Source organism: Lepidochelys kempii, chromosome 4, assembly GCF_965140285.1.
Source record: "Lepidochelys kempii isolate rLepKem1 chromosome 4, rLepKem1.hap1, whole genome shotgun sequence".
NCBI classification, from domain to species: Eukaryota; Metazoa; Chordata; order Testudines; family Cheloniidae; genus Lepidochelys; species Lepidochelys kempii.
Genome location: NC_136383.1, coordinates 106,191,941 through 106,203,821, shown reverse-complemented (window position 1 = coordinate 106,203,821; position 11,881 = coordinate 106,191,941).

Sequence of the window (11,881 nt, the reverse complement as noted above, 5' to 3'; positions counted from 1 at the left end):
GATGAGGAGTACTGCCTTTGGCTATCATGGGGAAGAAGCTGTTGGGACCTATTTGCAGTGTTGCGTCTCTCTTTTTTTAGAATGTAAGCTCTTTGGTGATGGGATTGTCTTTATCTTGTTTACTGTACAAAGAAAGAAAATTGTTGGTGCTAAAGAAATAAATATGTATAAGATTAACAAACACTAATGATAGGTCTATGCTTGAGGCGGTATATAGAGTACATACACTGCATACCAAGATAACCTGGGTATAAATAGCAGGGTAGGTGGTGAGGCACAGCTTAGGCAAGTGGAGTAAAGCCATGCCATAACCTTTGGGTGTGTACCCTGCACGGCTCTCTGCATGCCCAAGCAGTGCCTCCCATGTCTATGCTGCTCTTTTTGGTAACGTTGGTCCTGCTGTCTCAGCAAAAGACTCTGGCTGTAACACGGGTCTCAAACCCAGGCTCGTGGGTTCCTAGGAAGCCCTCACAACTGGCTGTCACTAGGCAGCTCACCCAGAACCACAAGAAGTGAGGAGCTAGAAGAACTCTGACCTCCCTCCCTGAGGCACTGCCCATGAGGATCCTGTCTGTGGGACAATGAGAAGTCCCTCTACTTGGCCTGACCATGCTATTTAAGCCAGAAGGAGGCACAGGAAGTTGTCTGAGCAACTGAGAGACTTCCTGATTGGCTGCCGAACTGGACCTGACTTGTGTTGATCACTGTCTCTGACCCCTGGCTTGGTTCCTGGATGCTGATTCTGGCTCTGACCACTATGCCTGACTGCCCCTGCTATGACCACTAGTTCAGACTGCGCACATCCTAGTCTGAACATTGGCAGAGGGGAAGCAGCAGGGAAAGGCTCCAGCAGCTCCCTTTGCCAGAGCTTTCCTCATCGTCTTCCCCTTGCTAGAGCCTTTCATTGCAGCCTGTAGCTACACACCACAGTGTGGACGCAGCCTGCCTTTCACTGTGGCATGTAGCTACACGCTGCTGTCAATATAGACAAGGACTAAGTAGTAGCCTGGGACTTAGGAACTTTGAACATGTAGCTCTTCAAGTGTATGTGTTCAAGTGTTACTTGACTGTTTATATTTGCCAGCACAAGAGTGCTCATGGTAGTAAAGTTAAACACATGCGTAAGTATATGCAGGATTGGAGCCTTAGGAGCCTAGGCCTCATTGAAAGTCACTGGGATTTAGGTGTAATTTAGGCATTAAGTGCTTAAGAATGTTAACCTGAATCTTGTGATTCTCCTTAATTCCAAATCCTGCTTGCTTTACTGACAGGACTAATTTCAGTGAAGTCAGTGGGACTATTTATGTGAGTCAGGTGAGCAGGACTTGGCATCTAGTATTATACAGTCTGATCTAAATTAAAGAATTCCTGGTCACTTATTAATATCACAAAGCTAGACACATTATTGACACTTGCATATCTTTCCACATTTGTAGATACAATATCTGTCCTTAATGTTTAGGTTGAATTCTTTGAATTTTGCAATAGCTATGTATAGCCTGTGCATGGTATTTCCTTGTTTAATCACTGTCAACACCTCTAGCTCATAATAACAACCATGACAAGATTTGATTGCATTGTTTGTTATTTCAATGGATCATATAAAGTATAAATTTAACATACATATGACCAAGTATAAATAATGATTATGATGTATGCAGAGTAGGTGTAGCTGTGTTGGTCCCAGGATATTAGAGAGACAAGGTGGGTGAGGTAATATTTTTATTGGACCAACTTCTGTTGGTGAGCGAGACAAACTTTCAAACCACACAGAGCTCTTCTTCAGGTCTGGGAAATATATTCAGTGTCAGAGATAAATGCGCAATGGAACAGATTGTTTAGCATAATATTCTAAGGGACGATTCAAGGTAGAGTGGCCTGTTAATACCTCTGCAGTCACAGGACAAAAAAGGGAGGTTAGTGGGTTACAGATTGTTGTAATAAGTCATAAGACACTGGATTCAAAATGCCTGGATTCTAGGACCCTGTTAGCTAGGAGGGTTTCAGAGCTCAGGCTGCAGCTCAAGCCCGAATCCAAATATCTACACTACAGTTAAATAACCCCTTAGCCTGAGCCCGAGTCAGCTGGCATGGGCCAGCCAGAGGTGTCTAATTGGAGTGTAGACATACCCATAGAGTACTAGTTACAAATGTGACAAATTGAAGGTAAAATAAGGATGACATACCTGCCATGGATGGAGTTTGCCCACTACCAGGCTGCTGCTAATTCATCCCAGCTAGAGATGACTGGTCCCTGATGCTCATAAAAATACTTCTGAAAAGCAGTTGTTTGCCTTTTAAATGGATCGGATTGCATCAGATGGTATGTATTGTTAAAAACAAATCTGAGGGAAAGTTACCCCTAAATCTCTCTACAAGGTCACTTCAAATTATACAAGATGAAACCAGTAACATGTTCAGTAAAGTCAAGAACAGATGTGTACCCCTGTGTCCAGCCATTTCACAGGGTTATGATAAATTGTGTCTAAAGTATGCCTTGTTGAGGTATTGTTTGAAAACTCATAATTTGCTGATCATTACTGTCCTGGCAATATATGTGTGGCAACATTCTATATGAAGTTAGAAGATTCTTCTGTATCATATTACTAAGATGTGTTCCAGTTCCCCAGAGACAAAAGGAATGCTGATACCTCAGCCAGGTGTCCACAAAATCAAATGGACCATCACCAGTATAAGTGGCCACTCTTTGGCAGGAAAAGGGGGGTGGGCAAAAAATCTATAGCTTGGGGTTCCCATCCACAGAGACTTTCTGTCTCCTGAACCTCAGCTGAAGATGCTTCTTGAAGAAGAGAGAGAACTACAAGAAGGGAAAGTGGACACCCCAAATCATCTCTCCTTTTCCCTCTACCTATGGCATTCATGACACCTGAAGAACAAAGGAAGCAGCATTGGAATGGGGGTTGTATCATGACTGAAAGAAGTTCAGCCAGTAAGACTGCTGAAACTTGTGGTGAGAGAGACCTTGGCTTTGAATTCAGTCTAGTTTAAGTTAGGCATTAGTTACATTTTACTTTTATTTTTCGTGTAACCTGTTCTGACTCTTATGTCATTACTTGCATTAATTTAAAATCTATTTCTTTGTAGCTAATAAACTTGTTTTATAGTTTTATCTAAACTAGTGTGTTTGAATTTAAGTGTTTGGGAAACTCAACTTGAGATAACAGGATTTGTGCATATCATTTACTGTGAATAAAATGACAGATTTTTATATGAGCTTCTATTGCCCAGGAGAGAGCTGGGTAGTACAAGGCGTACATTTCTAGGGAAAGTCTGGGACTGGGAGTTTGCTGGTGTCACTCTGCAGTGTAATTCAAAGGTGGCTGGCAGTAGCACTCATATAATATGACAGGGAGTAAATTACATGCTCGAGGCTGTCTGAGGAGACCAGGAGTAGTAGATCTCACAGCAAAGCAGTGTAATAGGTACCCCAGGTTGGAGAATTGAGGGGACACAGCTGCCAATCAGCCCAGATTGTACCTGAGTATGACACAAAAGAGTAAATATTTTAAATTACTACACATTTTACCCTTCTCTGTTACTACTTTAACTTTTAAAAATAGGTTTGTTCTTCATTTATCATGACTTTTGTGTTTGAGTATAAACGTTGTTGACTTTCTAAGCTCCCAGCATGTGTTTTCTTAAGTCATTAGGTTACAATGTTAGTTTACCAGACCTTACTCACATCCTCAGTCCTTTTTTGTATGCAATGCGGTGTCAAGTGCTTTCAATGTGTCAAGCAAATGAACAGACCATAGTTTCCTATAAATTGATACATTCTATATCAGACCTGAAGAAGAGCTCTGTATGGCTTAAAAGCTTGTCTTTCACCAACAGAAACTGGTGCAGTAAAAGTTATTACCTCATCCGCCTTGTCTTTTGAATATCCTGGGACTAACATGGGTACACCAACACAACAAACAACAGTCATACAGTACAATTTCCTGAATGTCCAGTGAAGGTGAAGTGAGAATTCTTAATATGATTAGCAATTGCATTCATTGCAATTTCCTCCATAATCCTTCTTCTAATGCGAAAGAACAACTACATGATGCGTGCTACCACTTACGGCACCTTGTAGTATTATAATGCAACAAGACAATGAATCCTACCAGGCCATTTGCCTTCCTAGGCTTTTATGTAAAATTTTAGAAAATTTGGTCTTTAAAAGATGCATACAAACAAACAAACAAAAAAAAACAAATAAGCAAACAAACAAACAAAAACCATGGTGGTGGCTCTAAAGCTGAATTTGCTTTTCTCACATAAAAGCTTTTTGGGTTCTGTATTTCACAAATACAAATAAAGCAGTATTGATCCTCCATATAACCTTTGAAGGCTGTGGAGTTATATTAGGCATGTATTTGGCAGGCCCATAAATCCATTCCAATGTTCTCCACAAAAATGTGGGTTCACTGGAAAGTCAGCAGGGTTCTCTCATTGTTCTAGAAGTCCTCGTCCAAGTCTGTGATACTGGGATTGTCATGTTTTATGTTGCAATCTCTAAAAATGCTCCATTTTCCTTATGGATAAACTGTTTGGTAGTGGTAATAAAGAAGCTGAAGTCATTGGGAATTGTTGTGACTAGACCCCCGAAACCCATACTATTTATTTTGGTACTTAGATTTGGATGTAAGGCCTGGATTGTTTAAAGGTATTGCTGGGTTCAGCATTGCAACCATGTAAGTCTCACTTTCAAAAGGGATTTAGGCACTTAGGAGCCAAAATCCCATTGACTGTCCCTTTTGAAAATATTTAGGCTCCTAAATCAGTTAGACATTGCTATGCTGAAAGCAGCCAACACCTAGATACCTTTAAAAATCTGGACTTAAGTGCCTAGCTATGGCATTCACTTTTGAAAACATTGATCTAAACGTAGACACTTTAGGAACATAGGATAAATAACTTCATAGTTGTTTCTCATGTTTGTCAGGATTTCCACGTATTTCAGGGCTCTCAAATCAAAGCCGACAAATCCTGTCTGAGCCTCAGGCTCCTCTCACCACTAAAAGGAAGAATGCAATACAAATACATTTCCTCCAAAGTGAATTGCTAATAAGGTTGAAGCAGGGTTCTAGATTTCTTATGTGAGAGAGCTGTGCACTGCTTCTTATGCCAACCACTATTGTTTGATTGTTTCCTTGTGCTCCCAGTCTGTATCCATTTGTTGTCTCTTGTCTTTACTTAGATTGTAAGATCCTTTGTTCTGTGTTTGTACAGTGCTTAGCACAGTAGAGTCCTGATTCAGGATGAGGTCTCCTATGTGCTACTGTAATAAAAATAATGTTGCTCAAATGCATATCCCCTGTCTTTACCCACCAATCCTAACACTGACTACATGACAGTTCTTAAAGTGTGCTGCTACTCAAGCCATAATATCCAAGGATCTCCAATAACACGGTATTTTCTTACCTCTCACCTATCCTTTGTAGTATAAGAGCAGCAGTTAAAATAACTCACTATCTCAGTGCTAATAGACCAGTGAAAGCTCTGCTATGTTTTGCTATCTATTCACTGAGGGCTGGTCTGCACACAAATTTGCACTGAAATAACTTTATTGGCTTTAATTCACTCCTTGTGTTAGTTTGGGTTGGTACAAGTTTGTGTGAGGACACTTTATTTCAGAACAAGTCTATTTTATCTACTTAAAAAAAGATACTTATTTTGAAAGATGAGTGTCCATATAGACTTCTATTGAAATAACACAAGGTATTAATTTAATTTAAACTTTTTTTTAGTTATTTTGGTGCAAGTCTGTGTGTGGACAAAGCTTTAAATGTAAATGACATTAGAGGGGAAGCTTGAGGACGTTGTGCCTGATTCTCCCCATATATGCTACACTGGTGTAAATGAGAAGTACCTCCATTGAGTTACACCAGTGTAAAGTTAGCTTAGGTGGGAGAAGGATCGGGTGGTGTTTGTGATCATGACGTTTAGGCATGTGGCTTTTTAAAATGTATTCATATATGCTAAATCTGTGACCTGGGTGTCCTGTTAGCCAGAACGTTAATGGAGCATCTAAGATCCACTGAAGTGCCCTCTAAGGGTACGTCTGTACAGGGACAGAAGACCCACAGTACAGCTGTGGCTGTTCCAGGTCAGCTGACTCAGGCTCATGGAGCTCGCAGGGTCCCCGAGCTCAGGCTCCAGCCAGAGCATCTACACAGCAGTATTTCAGCCATGGAGCCCGAGCCCCGTGAGCCCAAGTCAGCTCACCTGGGGCAGCTGCAGATTTTTTTTATCCCTGTGTAGACATAGCCTAAGCTACTTTGTCGCTAAGATTTTTTTTGTTGGCTACCAAAGGTTATGAGATTACCCGTATCTTCGTCTTGTGTAATCTATCATAGTTCTTCCAGACCCAGAAACCTCCATTTTAAGGACCACCATAGTCCTATTTATCTAGTAAGTGGTGGCCAGAATGTCCCTCGGCCTGCACCGCTTCCAGCAGCTCCCACTGGCCTGGAGCAGCGAACTGCGGCCACTGGGAGCTGCGATCAGCTGAACCTGCAGACGCAGCAGGTAAACAAACTGGCCTGACCCTCCAGGGGCTTTCCCTGCACAAGTGGCGGAACAAGTTGGGGAACCACTGGTCTAATGCTTGAGGACCTTTTTAAAAAAAAAAAAAAAATTCTTGCAACCAAACAGGCCATCTCCTGTTGCATTTTGGAGCACAGAATTATTACAATATGTTTGTGGGAAGATTAAATGGATGAAGGTACTGACATTTGTATTTCATTTCATCACAGTGATCTTAGGCCAGCTTTCAAGAACTCTCACGCTCTTGTAAGTTTCATCCTTGACCGAGTTGACAGTTTCATAGTTCCTGAGGAATGTAACTGTTGTGGGGAGAGATGCTTGGTCAGTGCCATGGAGGGCCTTTTAGATTATAACTGAGACTCTGAATTTGAGCAAGTGTATCAGCAGTAGGCAGTGTACCAGAGTATCTGGAGTGATGTGATCTCAGCAGCTATTTTTGATGAGGAGATGGACTGCTGCATTCAAATTAAATTTCTTTAAAGTCTGTGTGCTTATTCCTAAATTATAATGAATTGCAGTAGTCCATCTTGGGGATTATAGAAGTATGGATCATTTGGGGCCAGGTCATTTTTCTAACATTGTGATGTGCAGCTTCCCGCCTAGCCCCAGACAAAAGAAAGTATTTTTAGCAGCTGTGGCTTCACATGCAGTAATAAGGAGGACACAGCCCAGTGGATTCAATCCAGACAAGGCTGTGGCTACATGGGAAGGGTGTGTGGTGCAATTTACATAGTTTATGTCTGATTAAACAAATTCCAGGGTGGCACATTCCAGAAAGCTAGTGTGAAGTTTCAAAGCTATCGGCTGGCCACCTGGGAACTCCCCTGTTAATAATATACATCAAATTAACATTGAGGGCCGTTTTTTTTTTTAAGCCCCAAACCAAATAGCTTCGTTTAAACAAGAATTAAGGATGTTAATTTATCACCATAATAAAGCCTTTGTTGGAAAAAGTAGTTTTAAAAATCATAAGCATCTGAAATCCAGGAATGTAAAACAAAAATATTGTAAAATATGGAAATTTGGTCTTATAGTAACCCAGACAAACTTAACTTGCCCTCTGATCTGTGACTGCTCTTTACACACAATCATAAAATGACCATACATCTGCCAACCAGACATCTTCAGCATGTTACAAAACTGTATTCCTTCAGGATGGAAGTGCTATATATACATAAGATATGCATTTTCCTTGCAAACTACTTGAAAGATATAGCTTTATGGCTGGGAAGTTCCAGAATAAATTTTGCTTGGTTTAGTACTAACAATACTTATGTAGCACTTTAATCTTCAAAGTGCTGCAAATATTAACTAGTCTTCCCCTGAACCAGGTAAGTATTCTTCCTATTAAAGTTGTGGATTTGATACATTTGCAAAGATAATACAAGTCAGTGCCAGAGCTAGGATTACAAGTTCCTGTACTCAAACACCTAGACCATTCCCCTCTCTTTTAAACTTCACTTATACTTGATGCTTATCTTTACGAATACCAAATACTTCTGTTTCTTCCCTCTCAAGCTAAGCCTTGCTTTGAGGATCCTAGTTCTATCACCTGTAACCTCCATAATATCTGTATCCTTATACTCAGTGTTTTATCTTATCAATGGCATTTTTAATGTACATCTGACTTATTTGGTGTCTAATCACACCTGGTAACAAAGTTCATAAGAACTATCGGGGGTGGGGAGGGGAAAGGGATCTAGAGCAGTGGTTCCCAAAGTTTTATTGGTTCACATACTGTCTTCCTAAAAAGTTGATGTTTGATGAACAACATGCATATTTCTCTCTTTTTGTGCACATTTATTTTAGACCTCAATTGGCTTAATTTAAGTGTTTCTGGACTCTGTAGTAAAATAAATGTCTATGGAAGCCTAAAATGTTTGTTTATAACTAGGGCTGGCTGGAAAGCAAGAGTACTGTTTCACGAAAAATGTTGAGGTTTTGACCTTTGTTTCCTTTTTGATGTGGCACAAAACCAACCATTTCAAAATTTTGAGAGGGAGAGAAAGAGGCACAACACCAACAAGCGTGCCCCAGGCACTCACCTGGGATGTGGGAGAACCAGGTGCAAGTCTCTGATATGAATCCACACTCCTCTATTGGTTTGGATTAAACTTTTATAAGGAAGATTTCTCCAGTCCAGGATGGAACTTCATGGAAGGAGGGGTTGGAAGAGGAAGAGGATAGAGAAATCTATTCTGGGGCTGGGGGAGAGATCTACCCCAGAATGGGAAGGGGGGGGGGGGGGGGAGAAGAGAGAGAAACTTTTAAAACAAGCACAGTAAAAACAAGAAAAAAATATTTGCCCATCCCTACTAGTACAGAATGATTTCCAATAGCCCACAGTTGAATGAATTGATCCAAATAGCTTATAAGAGTATAATATCTAAACTTCAAATCAAAGTGTAAAACCACTAAAAATCTTAAAACACACACACAAAGAACATCGGAAGCCCCAGTACCAAATAATTTACATAGTTTACTTTTTGAAATGGCCATCTTTGCTTTACCCAACATAAACTTTGCAAGGCATCCCACAGATCTATTTATGAACCTATACTTAATTTTTCTGCTGTATTTATTTTTACTGTTGAGACAATAAACAAAAAATACCCTGAAGTAAAACAAATAATGGCTGTAACTTGGAACAAATAAGAAACATATGAAAACAGTCTCCTCCATGTCATAAAAAGGACATGACATGGACACCTTTGGAATCAAATGATGCATAGACACATTCATGGCAATAGCCTCGTGAAGAATTCTCCATTGGAGGCCACCTATCCTCTTTTCAATTGGAAGATTGTATACAGTGTGCCAGACTGGCATCCATCACCAGAAGCTGTTTTCTAATATCGTATTGGGATCATCAACAAGCATTTGAAAATGACAAATTTTTACCACAAGCATATACAATGACTTATGGCCTAAGCTATTAAAAGTAAATTCAGAAGACACACTGAAGGCAAGCAAGATGCCAGGATTGTCAACATTCCAATCCACAACAGGAAAGAAAATAGAAATGCTAGTGTAATCAGGAATGGCTCGCTCAAGGAGGCAACTGTCTAGCCTGGCAATAGTGCCCCTTGGACGGGCTGATTCCACCTGTGATAAAAACCGAGAACCCCAGCAAACAGAATGAAAACGAAGCTTGACAGCCAAGATATCCTGTGAGACCCATATAAAATCAATTAAATGAACAAGTTTTGTTAAACCTGCTGCAATAAGGGACAAAACTAGAATTCTCTTGGCAGGGTTATAAACAAGGGGATCAGCAAGCAGTCCTGGGAACTCCAGCCACCTATCCTGTAGTAAAAGCTTTAAAAAAAATCTCCAAGCATTAAAAAGGTTTTGATAAGAACTGAGTAACACCTCAAAATTGAGATACCCAGGGTCCAACAAAAACATTCTCAATCAAAACCCAATCCCCCTCCCGACCAAAGAAAAAGGAAAGGCTAGTTGCTTCCAAGGAACAGGCACATACCCAAACAACAGCTGCTGCAGAGACTAACTGAAAAGTAGTGACTCCGCTCAAAAAAAAAAATCAGTGAAACTTTGAACCTCTTCCACAATGAGCAGATACAAAATACTCTGTCTTAGACAATGATGGCCATCCCAGAAAAAGCCTAAAAGAACCCTCTGAACTTTTTCTAAAAAGAGTGGAGGGGAATCCAAAACAATACACTTATGCCACAACACAGAGGCAATTTAATTAATGACTAACATCTGCCCTTGGAAAGAAAGTCAAGGCAAATACTACTTCCACATATGCAACCTCTCCTCCAATTTTTCCATAACTCCCTCTCAATTCTTACCCAAAATATCTTCTGGTCTCAGCATAATTTCCACTGCCTTAAAGCCAGTTTGGCTCCACAATAGCCCCCCAACCCCAGAAAAGTCAGAATGCAGGAGATCACCCAAGCCCCCAGCTGGAGTGTGTCACTCTTCTCCCAATTTATGGGAGTTGAGGAAACCTGCTTAAGAGAGCTGACATTCAGTCAAAACCTGGACATCACAATCATGAGTAATAAACACAGTCCCATTGACAGCATATGCAGACACTTTCACTGGAGTATAAACTGGAACAGGGAGAAAAAGGCCAGAAAGTGCTCACAACACTATTCACCTTAAATAGACTATATATATCATTATAGAGTAACTGAATGTAGGACACAAACCTGGGCTAAAACCAAAAGCAAAAAGGGTACAAAACAAATATCCATGATCTACAGGATCAATAGCCTTTTTGTGGGCAAGGAAAATCAACCCAATGTGCAAATCAAACATTTTTGAGGCTGAAATTACATCCTGCCATAGGAAAAGATTATTAAAAATGGACCTGTTGGGGGCGCAGTAGGTCTGATCAGGCTGTATGACTACACCAGCCATCCTTTCTGCATGTTTCTTTTCCAGGCATCCATTTGAGAAAGGAGCCAATTTCAGGGCCTAACCAGTGCACTCTGAACTTTACTATTCAACAGGTCTCTCAAGAGCTGTTTTCTACATTTCAAGCTCTCATGTGAACCAGCATCATTATTGCCATGAAAGATTTTTTCTTTCTACAGTCCCCAACACTAACTCCTCCATAGTTTGACACAGGCTCAGGGATGTAAACATTTAATATTAAACTCTACCCACTTCCCATCATAGCCTCAAGGAGGGGAAAACATCCATTGAGGCAACCCAGGCTCCCTAAAAATAATTGAGAGAGTCCCAAAAGTGAGTGTCTTGTAAAAGGTGAGTGTTAAAATGCCAATATGGATGACTTTTGTGTACAGAAGGAAGAAACACAAATAAGTCCAAACCATGATCTGAAATCCCAATAGGGTAAAAACATAAAAATGGTCCAAACAAGCCATAGAGAAAGAGCTGGTTTCTCTCACTCAGCCAGGCATACTGCTGCATGTAAGGGTGACAATGTTGTTTTACATCAGTCAGGTCAGAAGCCTGTAAAAGAGTTGCAAGTCACTGAGCAGACAGTGGATGTGGCTCCAAATGATTCCTATCCAATCTCTTATTACGTTTACAATTAAAAATTAAAATATCACTTGTCAAACAATTTGTCAAAAGAGCACCCCAAGCTCTGAACCCCCCAAAAACAACTGGCCCCCAAACCCCCCACACCCTGTCTTTTTCCTACTGTAGGAGCATAGACATTAAATCAAAAAGAGATGATATTGCTCAAAAGTAGCTTGAGCCATCCATAAATGGCCTGGAACAACTTCCTGTACAACCACCGAACTGAATCATGCTTCACCCTATCCCCCCCTCCAAAATTGGAACACCTGGGCTTGCAATGGAACCATGACTCAAAAAAAACCTTTCT